Below are 16,035 nucleotides of genomic sequence, written 5' to 3'. Positions count from 1 at the left end.
ACAATGTATCACAGCAGCGGACTAATCTGATTTTTTAATAACGTTTATTTTTTGCTCCCAGCTATGGATAGTTTTATACCCCAATTACAACTGGTTTATAACTGTTTTTTCTTTGAATTAACTGAAATAACAGAAAAACGTTTCTTTGATGCAAAGCAACAACACCCACCAATTCTTCCAATTGTATGATGAAAACACACAAAATTAACCTAATCACGTTAAAACTTACCTACGACCAAAAATAGATTGTCATTATTTTACCTCCAATTTAACGACCTAAGTTGGAATGAATCAAATCGAAGATTTATCTCCTGCAAAAAGCTACACCACGAACGATTTGCTTACCACTTTCTAAGTGCTTTTCAAAAATCCCGCACTCGCGTCCTTTCAGGCCATCCAGATTTTTAGAAAGTTTTTGTAAACTTAACAGGAGAAAAATAAATCCCCGACCTCGGAGCATGAATAGCCATGCTCACCTAACAAGATTGCTTAGAATTCAAAACTACTAAATCTATGCCTAATCTTTTGTTGGCCCACAACAACCAATTCTGTAAGTTTCTCCATTTTTCAACCACCGCATTTTAACCGGCAGCAAAAGTCCAATTGTATCTGCCTCAAAGAAGTAGTTTTTTTAAATGTTTTATTGATGCGTTCTCACACCATATTGTCTTACAACCATCATCCAAAAACAATTATATTTTACTGTTTTGTTTCTTACGTTTTTACTGTTTTGTAGATGTGTTCCAAACCAAGTTGTCTTACATCCATCATCCAAGAAAGATGCTATCAATAGACTTAACGTATTATTCCAAAATTGGATTGCCAAGTTCGGCACTAGCAATATCCCAATCACGGACAAAGGAAAAGAATACATTAACGGCGACTTTACAAATTAGGACTAGGTGAAAGTGATAAGAGACAATTAAATGCAATTCAGGCGCACTGTTCTGAATACACTTTTATTCCACCGTACAAAAAGAAAATAGCACATTTTCATCATTCTCTTATGAAGAGTACCCTACGAAAGCACTAACAGTTGAATTAACACAAACTCAAATGCCCTTGGATCATTAAGTTTTAAAATAAACTGAAACAAGCCCGTTTATACATAATCAGGGTTTTACATTAAACATAGAACCGACACAACTCATCTCACAATGTATCACAGCAGCGGACTAATCTGAATTTTTAATAACGTTTATTTTTTGCTCCCCGCTATGGATAATTTTTTACCCAAATTACAACTGGTTTATAACTGTTTTTTCTTTGAATTAACTGAAATAACAGAAAGACGTTTCTTTGATGCAAAGCAACAACACCCACCAATTCTTCCAATTGTATGATGAAAACATACAAAATTAACCTAATCACTTTAAAACTTAACTACGACCAAACAAAGATTGTCATTATTTTACCTCCATTTTAACGACCTAAGTTGGAATGAATCAAATCGAAGATTTATCTCCTGCAAAAAGCTACACCAGGAACGATTTGCTTACCACTTTCTAAGTGCTTTTCAAAAATCCCGCACTCGCGTCCTTTCAGGCCATCCAGATTTTTAGAAAGTTTTTGTAAACTTAACAGAAGAAAAATAAACCCCCGACCTCGGAGCATGAATAGCCATGCCCACCTAACAAGATTGCTTAAAATGCAAAACTACTAAATCTATGCCTAATCTTTTGTTGGCCCACAACAACCAATTCTGTAAGTTTCTCCATTTTTCAACCACCGCATTTTAACCGACAGCAAAAGTCCAATTGTACCCACCTCAAAGAAGTAGTTTTTTTAAATGTTTTATTGATGCGTTCTCACACCATATTGTCTTACAACCATCATCCAAAAACAATTATATTTTACTGTTTTGTTTCTTACGTTTTTACTGTTTTGTAGATGTGTTCCAAACCAAGTTGTCTTACAACCATCATCCAAGAAAGATGCTATCAAAAGACTTAACGTATTATTCCAAAATTGGATTGCCAAGTTCGGCACTAGCAACATCCCAATCACGGACAAAGGAAAAGAATACATTAACGGCGACTCTACAAATTAGGACTAGGTGATAGTGATAAGAGACAATTAAATGCAACTCAGGCGCACTGTTCTGAATACACATTTAGTCCACCGTACAAAAAGAAAATAGCACATTTTCATCATTCTCTTATGAAGAGTACCCTACGAAAGCACTAACAGTTGAATTAACACAAACTCAAATGCCCCTGGATCATTAAGTTTTAAAATAAACTGAAACAAGCCCGTTTATACATAATCAGGGTTTTACATTAAACATAGAACCGACACAACTCATCTCACAATGTATCACAGCAGCGGACTAATCTGAATTTTTAATAACGTTTATTTTTTGCTCCCCGCTATGGATAATTTTTTACCCAAATTACAACTGGTTTATAACTGTTTTTTCTTTGAATTAACTGAAATAACAGAAAGACGTTTCTTTGATGCAAAGCAACAACACCCACCAATTCTTCCAATTGTATGATGAAAACATACAAAATTAACCTAATCACTTTAAAACTTAACTACGACCAAAAAAAGATTGTCATTATTTTACCTCCATTTTAACGACCTAAGTTGGAATGAATCAAATCGAAGATTTATCTCCTGCAAAAAGCTACACCAGGAACGATTTGCTTACCACTTTCTAAGTGCTTTTCAAAAATCCCGCACTCGCGTCCTTTCAGGCCATCCAGATTTTTAGAAAGTTTTTGTAAACTTAACAGAAGAAAAATAAACCCCCGACCTCGGAGCATGAATAGCCATGCCCACCTAACAAGATTGCTTAAAATGCAAAACTACTAAATCTATGCCTAATCTTTTGTTGGCCCACAACAACCAATTCTGTAAGTTTCTCCATTTTTCAACCACCGCATTTTAACCGACAGCAAAAGTCCAATTGTACCCACCTCAAAGAAGTAGTTTTTTTAAAAGTTTTATTGATGCGTTCTCACACCATATTGTCTTACAACCATCATCCAAAAACAATTATATTTTACTGTTTTGTTTCTTACGTTTTTACTGTTTTGTAGATGTGTTCCAAACCAAGTTGTCTTACAACCATCATCCAAGAAAGATGCTATCAAAAGACTTAACGTATTATTCCAAAATTGGATTGCCAAGTTCGGCACTAGCAACATCCCAATCACGGACAAAGGAAAAGAATACATTAACGGCGACTCTACAAATTAGGACTAGGTGATAGTGATAAGAGACAATTAAATGCAACTCAGGCGCACTGTTCTGAATACACATTTAGTCCACCGTACAAAAAGAAAATAGCACATTTTCATCATTCTCTTATGAAGAGTACCCTACGAAAGCACTAACAGTTGAATTAACACAAACTCAAATGCCCCTGGATCATTAAGTTTTAAAATAAACTGAAACAAGCCCGTTTATACATAATCAGGGTTTTACATTAAACATAGAACCGACACAACTCATCTCACAATGTATCACAGCAGCGGACTAATCTGAATTTTTAATAACGTTTTTTTTGCTCCCCGCTATGGATAATTTTTTACCCAAATTACAACTGGTTTATAACTGTTTTTTCTTTGAATTAACTGAAATAACAGAAAGACGTTTCTTTGATGCAAAGCAACAACACCCACCAATTCTTCCAATTGTATGATGAAAACATACAAAATTAACCTAATCACTTTAAAACTTAACTACGACCAAAAAAAGATTGTCATTATTTTACCTCCATTTTAACGACCTAAGTTGGAATGAATCAAACTGAAGATTTATCTCCTGCAAAAAGCTACACCAGGAACGATTTGCTTACCACTTTCTAAGTGCTTTTCAAAAATCCCGCACTCGCGTCCTTTCAGGCCATCCTGATTTTTAGAAAGTTTTTGTAAACTTAACAGAAGAAAAATAAACCCCCGACCTCGGAGCATGAATAGCCATGCCCACCTAACAAGATTGCTTAAAATGCAAAACTACTAAATCTATGCCTAATCTTTTGTTGGCCCACAACAACCAATTCTGTAAGTTTCTCCATTTTTCAACCACCGCATTTTAACCGACAGCAAAAGTCCAATTGTACCCACCTCAAAGAAGTAGTTTTTTTAAATGTTTTATTGATGCGTTCTCACACCATATTGTCTTACAACCATCATCCAAAAACAATTATATTTTACTGTTTTGTTTCTTACGTTTTTACTGTTTTGTAGATGTGTTCCAAACCAAGTTGTCTTACAACCATCATCCAAGAAAGATGCTATCAATAGACTTAACGTATTATTCCAAAATTGGATTGCCAAGTTCGGCACTAGCAACATCCCAATCACGGACAAAGGAAAAGAATACATTAACGGCGACTCTACAAATTAGGACTAGGTGAAAGTGATAAGAGACAATTAAATGCAACTCAGGCGCACTGTTCTGAATACACATTTAGTCCACCGTACAAAAAGAAAATAGCACATTTTCATCATTCTCTTATGAAGAGTACCCTACGAAAGCACTAACAGTTGAATTAACACAAACTCAAATGCCCCTGGATCATTAAGTTTTAAAACAAACTGAAACAAGCCCGTTTATACATAATCAGGGTTTTACATTAAACAAAGAACCGACACTACTCATCTCACAATGTATCACAGCAGCGGACTAATCTGAATTTTTACTAACGTTTATTTTTTGCTCCCACCTATGGATAATTTTATACCCCAATTAAAACTGGTTTATAACTGTTTTTTCTTTGAATTAACTGAATTAACAGAAAAACGTTTCTTTGATGCAAAGCAACAACACCCACCAATTCTTCCAATTGTATGATGAAAACATACAAAATTAACCTAATCACGTTAAAACTTACCTACGACCAAAAAAAGATTGTCATTATTTTACCTCCATTTTACGACCTAAGTTAGAGTGAATCAAATCGAAGATTTATCTCCTGCAAAAAGCTACACCACGAACGATTTGTTTACCACTTTCTAAATGCTTTTCAAAAATCCCGCACTCGCGTCCTTTCAGGCCATCCAGATTTTTAGAAAGTTTTTGTAAACTTAACAGAAGAAAAATAAATCCCCGACCTCGGAGCATGAATAGCCATGCTCACCTAACAAGATTGCTTAGAATGCAAAACTACTAAATCTATGCCTAATCTTTTGTTGGCCCACAACAACCAATTCTGTAAGTTTCTCCATTTTTCAACCACCGCATTTTAACCGACAACAAAAGTCCAATTGTACCTGCCTCAAAGGAGTAGTTTTTTTAAATGTTTTATTGATGCGTTCTCACACTATATTGTCTTACAACCATCATCCAAAAACAATTATATTTTACTGTTTTGTTTCTTACGTTTTTACTGTTTTGTAGATGTGTTCCAAACCAAGTTGTCTTACAACCATCATCCAAGAAAGATGCTATCAATAGACTTAACGTATTATTCCAAAATTGGATTGCCAAGTTCGGCACTAGCAATATCCCAATCACGGACAAAGGAAAAGAATACATTAACGGCGACTTTACAAATTAGGACTACGTGAAAGTGATAAGAGACAATTAAATGCAACTCAGGCGCACTGTTCTGAAAACACATTTATTCCACCGTACAAAAAGAAAATAACACATTTTCATCATTCTCTTATGAAGAGTACCCTACGAAAGCACTAACAGTTGAATTAACACAAACTCAAATGCCCTTGGATCATTAAGTTTTAAAATAAACTGAAACAAGCCCGTTTATACATAATCAGTGTTTTACATTAAACAAAGAACCGACACAACTCATCTCACAATGTATCACAGCAGCGGACTAATCTGATTTTTTAATAATGTTTATTTTTTGCTCCCAGCTATGGATAGTTTTTCACCCCCAATTACAACTGGTTTATAACTGTTTTTTCTTTGAATTAACTGAAATAACAGAAAAACGTTTCTTTGATGCAAAGCAACAACACCCACCAATTCTTCCAATTGTATGATGAAAACATACAAAATTAACCTAATCACGTTAAAACTTACCTACGACCAAAAATAGATTGTCATTATTTTACCTCCATTTTAACGACCTAAGTTGGAATGAATCAAATCGAAGATTTATCTCCTGCGAAAAGCTACACCACGAACGATTTGCTTACCACTTTCTAAGTGCTTTACAAAAATCCCGCACTCGCGTCCTTTCAGGCCATCCAGATTTTTAGAAAGTCTTTGTAAACTTAACAGGAGAAAAATAAATCCCCGACCTCGGAGCATGAATAGCCATGCTCACCTAACAAGATTGCTTAGAATTCAAAACTACTAAATCTATGCCTAATCTTTTGTTGGCCCACAACAACCAATTCTGTAAGTTTCTCCATTTTTCAACCACCGCATTTGAACCGACAGCAAAAGTCCAATTGTACCTGCCTCAAAGAAGTAGTTTTTTTAAATGTTTTATTGATGCGTTCTCACACCATATTGTCTTACAACCATCATACAAAAACAATTATATTTTACTGTTTTGTTGCTTACGTTTTTACTGTTTTGTAGATGTGTTCCAAACCAAGTTGTCTTACAACCATCATCCAAGAAAGATGCTATCAATAGACTTAACGTATTATTCCAAAATTGGATTGCCAAGTTCGGCACTAGCAATATCCCAATCACGGACAAAGGAAAAGAATACATTAACGGCGACTTTACAAATTAGGACTAGGTGAAAGTGATAAGAGACAATTAAATGCAACTCAGGCGCACTGTTCTGAATACTCATTTATTCCACCGTACAAAAAGAAAATAGCACATTTTCATCATTCTCTTATAAAGAGTACCCTACGAAAGCACTAACAGTTGAATTAACACAAACTCAAATGCCCTTGGACCATTAAGTTTTAAAATAAACTGAAACAAGCCCGTTTATACATAATCAGTGTTTTACATTAAACAAAGAACCAACACAACTCATCTCACAATGTATCACAGCAGCGGACTACTCTGATTTTTTAATAACGTTTATTTTTTGCTCCCAGCTATGGATAGTTTTATACCCCAATTACAACTGGTTTATAACTGTTTTTTCTTTGAATTAACTGAAATAACAGAAAGACGTTTCTTTGATGCAAAGCAACAACACCCACCAATTCTTCCAATTGTATGATGAAAACATACAAAATTAACCTAATCACGTTAAAACTTACCTACGACCAAAAATAGATTGTCATTATTTTACCTCCATTTTAACGACCTAAGTTGGAATGAATCAAATCGAAGATTTATCTCCTGCGAAAAGCTACACCACGAACGATTTGCTTACCACTTTCTAAGTGCTTTACAAAAATCCCGCACTCGCGTCCTTTCAGGCCATCCAGATTTTTAGAAAGTCTTTGTAAACTTAACAGGAGAAAAATAAATCCCCGACCTCGGAGCATGAATAGCCATGCTCACCTAACAAGATTGCTTAGAATTCAAAACTACTAAATCTATGCCTAATCTTTTGTTGGCCCACAACAACCAATTCTGTAAGTTTCTCCATTTTTCAACCACCGCATTTGAACCGACAGCAAAAGTCCAATTGTACCTGCCTCAAAGAAGTAGTTTTTTTAAATGTTTTATTGATGCGTTCTCACACCATATTGTCTTACAACCATCATACAAAAACAATTATATTTTACTGTTTTGTTGCTTACGTTTTTACTGTTTTGTAGATGTGTTCCAAACCAAGTTGTCTTACAACCATCATCCAAGAAAGATGCTATCAATAGACTTAACGTATTATTCCAAAATTGGATTGCCAAGTTCGGCACTAGCAATATCCCAATCACGGACAAAGGAAAAGAATACATTAACGGCGACTTTACAAATTAGGACTAGGTGAAAGTGATAAGAGACAATTAAATGCAACTCAGGCGCACTGTTCTGAATACTCATTTATTCCACCGTACAAAAAGAAAATAGCACATTTTCATCATTCTCTTATAAAGAGTACCCTACGAAAGCACTAACAGTTGAATTAACACAAACTCAAATGCCCTTGGACCATTAAGTTTTAAAATAAACTGAAACAAGCCCGTTTATACATAATCAGTGTTTTACATTAAACAAAGAACCAACACAACTCATCTCACAATGTATCACAGCAGCGGACTACTCTGATTTTTTAATAACGTTTATTTTTTGCTCCCAGCTATGGATAGTTTTATACCCCAATTACAACTGGTTTATAACTGTTTTTTCTTTGAATTAACTGAAATAACAGAAAAACGTTTCTTTGATGCAAAGCAACAACACCCACCAATTCTTCCAATTGTATGATGAAAACATACAAAATTAACCTAATCACTTTAAAACTTAACTACGACCAAAAAAAGATTGTCATTATTTTACCTCCATTTTAACGACCTAAGTTGGAATGAATCAAATCGAAGATTTATCTCCTGCAAAAAGCTACACCAGGAACGATTTGCTTACCACTTTCTAAGTGCTTTTCAAAAATCCCGCACTCGCGTCCTTTCAGGCCATCCAGATTTTTAGAAAGTTTTTGTAAACTTAACAGAAGAAAAATAAACCCCCGACCTCGGAGCATGAATAGCCATGCCCACCTAACAAGATTGCTTAAAATGCAAAACTACTAAATCTATGCCTAACATTTTGTTGGCCCACAACAACCAATTCTGTAAGTTTCTCCATTTTTCAACCACCGCATTTTAACCGACAGCAAAAGTCCAATTGTACCCACCTCAAAGAAGTAGTTTTTTAAATGTTTTATTGATGCGTTCTCACACCATATTGTCTTACAACCATCATCCAAAAACAATTATATTTTACTGTTTTGTTTCTTACGTTTTTACTGTTTTGTAGATGTGTTCCAAACCAAGTTGTCTTACAACCATCATCCAAGAAAGATGCTATCAATAGACTTAACGTATTATTCCAAAATTGGATTGCCAAGTTCGGCACTAGCAATATTCCAATCACGGACAAAGGAAAAGAATACATTAACGGCGACTTTACAAATTAGGACTAGGTGAAAGTGATAAGAGACAATTAAATGCAACTCAGGCGCACTGTTCTGAAAACACATTTATTCCACCGTACAAAAAGAAAATACCACATTTTCATCATTCTCTTATGAAGAGTACCCTACGAAAGCACTAACAGTTGAATTCACACAAACTCAATTGCCCTTGGATCATTAAGTTTTAAAACAAACTGAAACAAGCCCGTTTATACATAATCAGGGTTTTACATTAAACAAAGAACCGACACTACTCATCTCACAATGTATCACAGCAGCGGACTAATCTGAATTTTTAATAACGTTTATTTTTTGCTCCCACCTATGGATAATTTTATACCCCAATTAAAACTGGTTTATAACTGTTTTTTCTTTGAATTAACTGAATTAACAGAAAAACGTTTCTTTGATGCAAAGCAACAACACCCACCAATTCTTCCAATTGTATGATGAAAACATACAAAATTAACCTAATCACGTTAAATCTTACCTACGCCCAAAAAAAGATTGTCATTATTTTACCTCCATTTTAACGACCTAAGTTGGAGTGAATCCAATCGAAGATTTATCTCCTGCAAAAAGCTACACCACGAACGATTTGCTTACCACTTTCTAAGTGCTTTTCAAAAATCCCGCACTCGCGTCCTTTCAGGCCATCCAGATTCTTAGAAAGTTTTTGTAAACTTAACAGAAGAAAAATAAATCCCCGACCTCGGAGCATGAATAGCCATGCTCACCTAACAAGATTGCTTAGAATGCAAAACTACTAAATCTATGCCTAATCTTTTGTTGGCCCACAACAACCAATTCTTTAAGTTTCTCCATCTTTCAACCACCGCATTTTAACCGACAACAAAAGTCCAATTGTACCTGCCTCAAAGGAGTAGTTTTTTAAATGTATTATTGATGTGTTCTCAGACCATATTGTCTTACAACCGTCATCCAAAAACAATTACATTTTACTGTTTTGTTTTTTTAGTTTTTTACTGTTTTGTAGATGCGTTTCAAACCAAGTTGTCCTACAAACATCATCATCCAAGAAAGATGCTATCAATGGACTTAACGTAATATTCCATAATTGGATTGCCCAGTCCAGCAGTCGCGATATCCCAATCACGGATGAATGAAATGAATACATTAACGGCGACTGTACAAGTTAGGACTAGGTGAAAAAGATAAGACACAATTAAACGCTTTTCTGGCGCACTGTTCTGAATACACAACTATTTCAAAGTACAATTAGAAAATAACACATTTTGACCATTCTCTTATGAAGAGTATCTCACAAAGCACTGCCAGTTGAATCAGCTATATCTCTAAAATATACTGAAAAATGCCCGGTTATACATAATAAGGCTTTTACTTTAAACATAGAAACAACACCATTCATCTCACAATGTATTACAGCGCCGGACTATGCTGTATTATTGAAAACTTTTATATTTTTGCTCCCAGCTGTGGTTAACTTTACACCTCAAGTACAATTGGTAAATAACTGTTTTCTGTCATTTAACTGAAGTCATAGAAACGCGTATGCTCGATTCTTAACAACAAGATCCAGATTTTCGTTGAATTGTATTATGGAAACCGTACAAAATCAACCTAAACACACTAACGATCACCATACGGGCAATGAAAGGATTATTACTTTGAATAACAATTTTCACAACCTAATCCAAAATGAATCAAGTATAATTTTCTTTTCCCTACAAGAAACTACCCCCCAAATAGTTGTTTACGTCATTCTTTTTTAATAAGTGCTATGCTAGGTTGTAAGAAAACATAAAAACATAAGAGAAAAAAAACACTTCTTCAACCTGAGAACACGCACAGCTATTATCACTTAAACAAGATTGCTTAGAACGCAAAACCAATAAATCTTTGCCTTATCTTCTCTTGGCCTCCAAAATCATTTCTGGATGTTTCTCCAAAGTTCAACCATCTCATTTTAATTGACAGCAAAATTCCAATTGCACCTGCCTCAAAGAAGTAGTTTTTTTAAATGTTTTTTTGATGCGTTCTCACACCATATTGTCTTCCAACCATCATCCAAAAACAATTATATGTTACTGTTTTGTAGATGCGTTCCAAACCAAGTTGTCTTACAACCATCATCCAAGAAAGATGCTATCAATAGACTTAACGTATTATTCCAAAATTGGATTGCCAAGTTCGGCACTAGCAATATCCCAATCACGGACAAAGGAAAAGAATACATTATCGGCGACTTTACAAATTAGGACTAAGTGAAAGTGATAAGAGACAATTAAACGCAACTCAGGCGCACTGTTCTGAATACACATTTATTCCACCGTACAAAAATAAAATAACACATTTTCATCAATCTCTTATGAAGAGTACCTTACGAAAGCACTAACAGTTGAATTAACACAAAATCAAACGCCCTTAGATCATTAAAATTTAAAATAAACTGAAACAAGCCCGGTTATACATAATCAGGATTTTACATTAAACAAAGAACCTACACAACTCATCTCACAGTGTATCAAAGCAGCGGACTAATCTGACTTTTTAATAACGTTTATTTTTTGCTCCCAGCTATGGATAATTTTATACCCCAATTACAACTGGTTTATAACTGTTTTTTCTTTGAACTAACTGAAATAACAGAAAAACGTTTCTTTGATGCACAGGAACAACACCTAGCAATTCTTCCAATTGTATGATGAAAACGTACAAAATTAACCTAATCACGCTAAAACTTACCTACGACCAAAAAAAGATTATAATTATTTTACCTCCATTTTAACGGCCTAAGCTTAGATGAATCAAATGGAAGTTTTTAATCTCCTGCAAAAAAACTACACCACACAAGATTTGCTTACCTTTTTCTTCACTCCTAAGTGCTTTTCAAATGGCCTGCACTCGCAACCTTTCAGGCCACCCAGGCCACCTGAAATAAATGTATTATTCGATAATTGGAAAGCGAAGTTCGGCGTTCCAGATATCCCAGTCACGGATAAATGAAATGAAAACATTAACCGCGATTCTACAAATTTCCGCCGTACGTTTAATGTACACTTTAAACCACGCACGCCCTATGTTCTGTGGTCGGATAGACTAGTCGAAAAGAGTAACAGACAATTAAGCGCACCGTTCCATTTACACAATATGATACGTGGCGTGGTCTCACAAGTTGAAAACTTTTGGTAATGATTTTAGCTCTCAGATTCGCTTAAATATGGGACTAGCCCTTTATGAAGTTCTTTTTGTTATGAAAACGGAACGAGCCCTTTTGTTTCGTTTATCATCTGTTACAGACAATATGGGAAATTGTAAACTAAGAGAAAACTCACAATGCTATTTGCTCGCAAAACATACTCATAAAGACCATCTTTGGCATCATCCGCACATTAAACATCTTCAAGAAGAGACTTTTCCCCTTTGTTTCCTTAACCAAGATTAGACACAATCTAATATCTAAAATGAAATTCATAAATATTCAAACTTAGATAATTTTTAGGCTGTTTTATACATAGGTGATTTGGTAGAGGCAAACCACTCAAATTTCACTCAAATGTTCTCATTTCTAGCAAAACTCTATGAGTTGGAATGTCCTAAGAAAAACAACCAAAAAGTGAGACCATACAAATCATTCAAAATCCGCACATTAGTAGCCTATAAACTAGAGGACTTCACGGATATACAAGCAATCTGCCATCGGAGTAATTTTTCCCCTACTTTGCTAAAAAAATTTTTCAGAAACAACTGAAGAAAGACTTTTCGGATCAGATTAAAAACTACCTTCTCCGAATATAAACGCAAAAGCCAGAAGTTACAAAGACAAAGTCTGTCATCTTTAATCTGGACACACACGAATTACCGAATAAACCAAAATAACTTTTTCTCTGTCTACAGTCAACCTGTGTAGAAAACCTAATACAGAATCGGCAGAACGTATCAATCGTGACGCAGGTTTGCGGAGATAATCTTATAGTAGTGGTACCGCAGACACGAAGTTCTCCTTCTGAAACAATAAACAATTAATTTACATAGACAAAATCTGGACAAGAAAATAAAATCTTATTCTTTCACAGTATTTAGACATACAGGAATTAGCAAAACACAGTAAAAACGCCCATAATGGAAACAGTGGGAAAATACAAAAATATTTTCCCTAAAATGGGGGAACGATCTTACTTAGTTTCTTCGCCCCTATTCTTGATACAACAACTATCAGCGAGGTAACTAACAAAGAAAAAACATCAATCTACTTAAGCGTGGGGGAAACTTTCCGACCTGCAATCTTAGCGGAATCACGAACTGGCCTCCATCGTGAAACGGATCAAAGGTAAAACTCGTCCATTCACAACAGAATTAGTTAAATATACATTATCAAAAAACTAAGTTAACAAGAGATCAACAAATTACTTAAACTCTCCTCACATACTCTCTTACCTCAATCACATATGATTGATAACTCTTTCTCAACTCCTGATAAAGTGGTAGTACGCCCTAAACGCGTCGACCTAAATCACTGTGTTTCTCGCTGATTGTTCAGTTGCTCCTCTCTCTTGCTTTCTTCCGATCAAAACTCCCCTAAATTCCAAACTGTACTTCTAACTGAGCTCTCTCTTCTAAGTCTTTTGTTCTTCTCAAAAATCTAAAATACATCTCTCTGAAAATGCCTTCTCTTCTTAATAATTTTTTTTCTTTTCAAAGAAGCTTTGTCTGTTTTGTTTACTCTCTTTTACCAACTCCTTCATATACTATCTCTGCTTCTTTCACTCAGTAATAAACTAATCCTTTCATAAGCCATCTCTGATTCTCACGAGATTCTCGCAACACGGTAACAATACCATACTTCTTTGGTTTCCAATCAGTGGAAAAGTAACAATACAGTACATTCTCTTCAACTAAACCCTCTTCGCGTGCTCTCAGCAGCATGTGTGAACAACTATTGAGCAAGTTCTCGACAATGCAACCAAATTGTTGACTATTTCTCAAGGCAGCACTCTCTCCACAAACGCATTTTTCAATTGCTGAAATGAAAAATATGTGGACTGCATCAGTTGGATAGCTCGACAGGTGTGCAAATAAACTCCCACGGTAGACCCGAAATCCATTATAAAGAACTCCATACGCAGAAATTTTTCTACATATAACAAAATTGATAACAAATAGTGAGATTTTAAGAAAAATTCTGTAACGTTGATCTTATTTTGTATTCAAAACATTGTTCCGAGTGGGTCCTTTACATTAGGAATTTTCCCTACGAAACTATTGCACTTTTCTACATATCGATGTTTTCAAATCATGCAACACCGCAAATTTCAGCATTTTCATACACTGAGCTTGTATATAAACACAATCTAGACTCTATCTCAGCCTCTTACGGTTTTAAACGCTATAAAAAAACGCTAAAATTGAGTTAAAAACTTCAATTCAAGTAAGCCGTCTTATCCGTATACTTTTGCTCTTTGAAAGAAAAAGCTATACATTAGACCAAATGTTAGGAATTTCTTTTTTTAAATTTCATCTACTGGCATACTGTCATCACAGTAGAATCTTCCTTCGCTGCAATCTGGTTGAGAATATCACATTTAAATCGTTTGATTTTCTTTGTCCCGTCAAGTAAGCATTATCAAGTATATTAATTTTTATATTTGTCCGACAGTTGGACAATATGTCAGCTCTCCCCAAGTCACAAAAGCGACAACATGTTCTTGCAATGACCCCACAGAACAATCCAGCCCAATAAGTCACCAGATAAATTCTTTGATAACAAACCGCAAACTCAAGAAACAAAAGAACGCCCTACTCAGTCATTATTCCCTCCAATTCTGCAGATCGATTTCGTTCTACTGGACTTCGCTCTACTGGGCTTTATCCCACTAAATAATTTCCTTAAGGCTTCCCGCGTTATACCAACCATCAACAAAAAACTCAAATAAAACAAACTTAAACACAACAATTGCACCGGCAACAGACAATTTATATTCAATTTCAGATGTTTTCAAATAACATACACAGCTTTGCAATAAACCCTTCTAATACCAGCTCTTACAAGCAAAGCACATCAAACCTCTTAAACTACGCGAACTCTTCAAGCTTCTCTGCTACAAAAGTTAATTTTGCGAACAATTCGAACTCAAAATTCAGCTTTGCCGGGAACTGTGTCAACAGTTGAGGAATCACCAGAGAATATCATTCCCTTTTCAAACAAAAGACTCCTCAGATACAGATTCATTAAGTGCAAAATTTTTTCCCCAACAGCTTTGCAAATAGCAAAAAATTCTTTAATACCCCATAATGACGCAAATCAAATCTAGAAAGAAAACTTTATAAAGCTCAATAGAACAATTCAAAAAAAATTGAAACCTTTTTTCCATCGTTTTAAATTTCACTATCACCTTAATTCTATGGAAAACCCACCAAAATTTTTTTTAGCTCAATTAAATCATTATCTGATCCTGATCAGCATTCTCACCAGCGTGCTTGTAAAGAACCAGACACAAAATTAACATATCCAACTTTACCCTTAAAACTAGATTCAAAATCTTTTGTCCCATTTATCGTCCTTTTTAGGGTCCTATTTGGAGACTATGACATCGGGGAAAACTTATATAATTGGGCTAAACAACGTATAATCAATTGTACAAACACAAAGAGCGCAAGATTTAATAAACCAATCTAAAAAACGTTTTCAGTTTAAGTTGTAGTCAAACAAGACAAACTAATTTTTCATCCTCAACCAGCCACCCCAATTATCTATAGAGTAAAATGTAATCCTTCGTTCCAAACACAACCGGTAATCGTTGGACTAATTGACGGGGAAAAACATAACTCTTTTTATGAATATCATGTCATGTACACAAAAAGATGGTCTCTCCAACTCGCAAAAATAACGCGTACTCTAAAATTCAAATCAGAAAACATTTAGTACAAAGACACGAGCATTAAATAATTATATTATATTGGATTGGGGTCCCCAAACCACGCTACCAAAGCTACAGTCTTTTGGGACCTAGTGGTCACTGTCGAATTTTCGACGCAAATATATCACAGGCTCTCAAGATAAAAATCCAATTTTTACACTTCACCGA

This window comes from Convolutriloba macropyga, chromosome 1 (genome assembly GCF_964194025.1).
Source record: "Convolutriloba macropyga chromosome 1, txConMacr16.3, whole genome shotgun sequence".
Classification (NCBI taxonomy): Eukaryota; Metazoa; Xenacoelomorpha; order Acoela; family Convolutidae; genus Convolutriloba; species Convolutriloba macropyga.
This window is presented reverse-complemented; position numbering follows the sequence as displayed.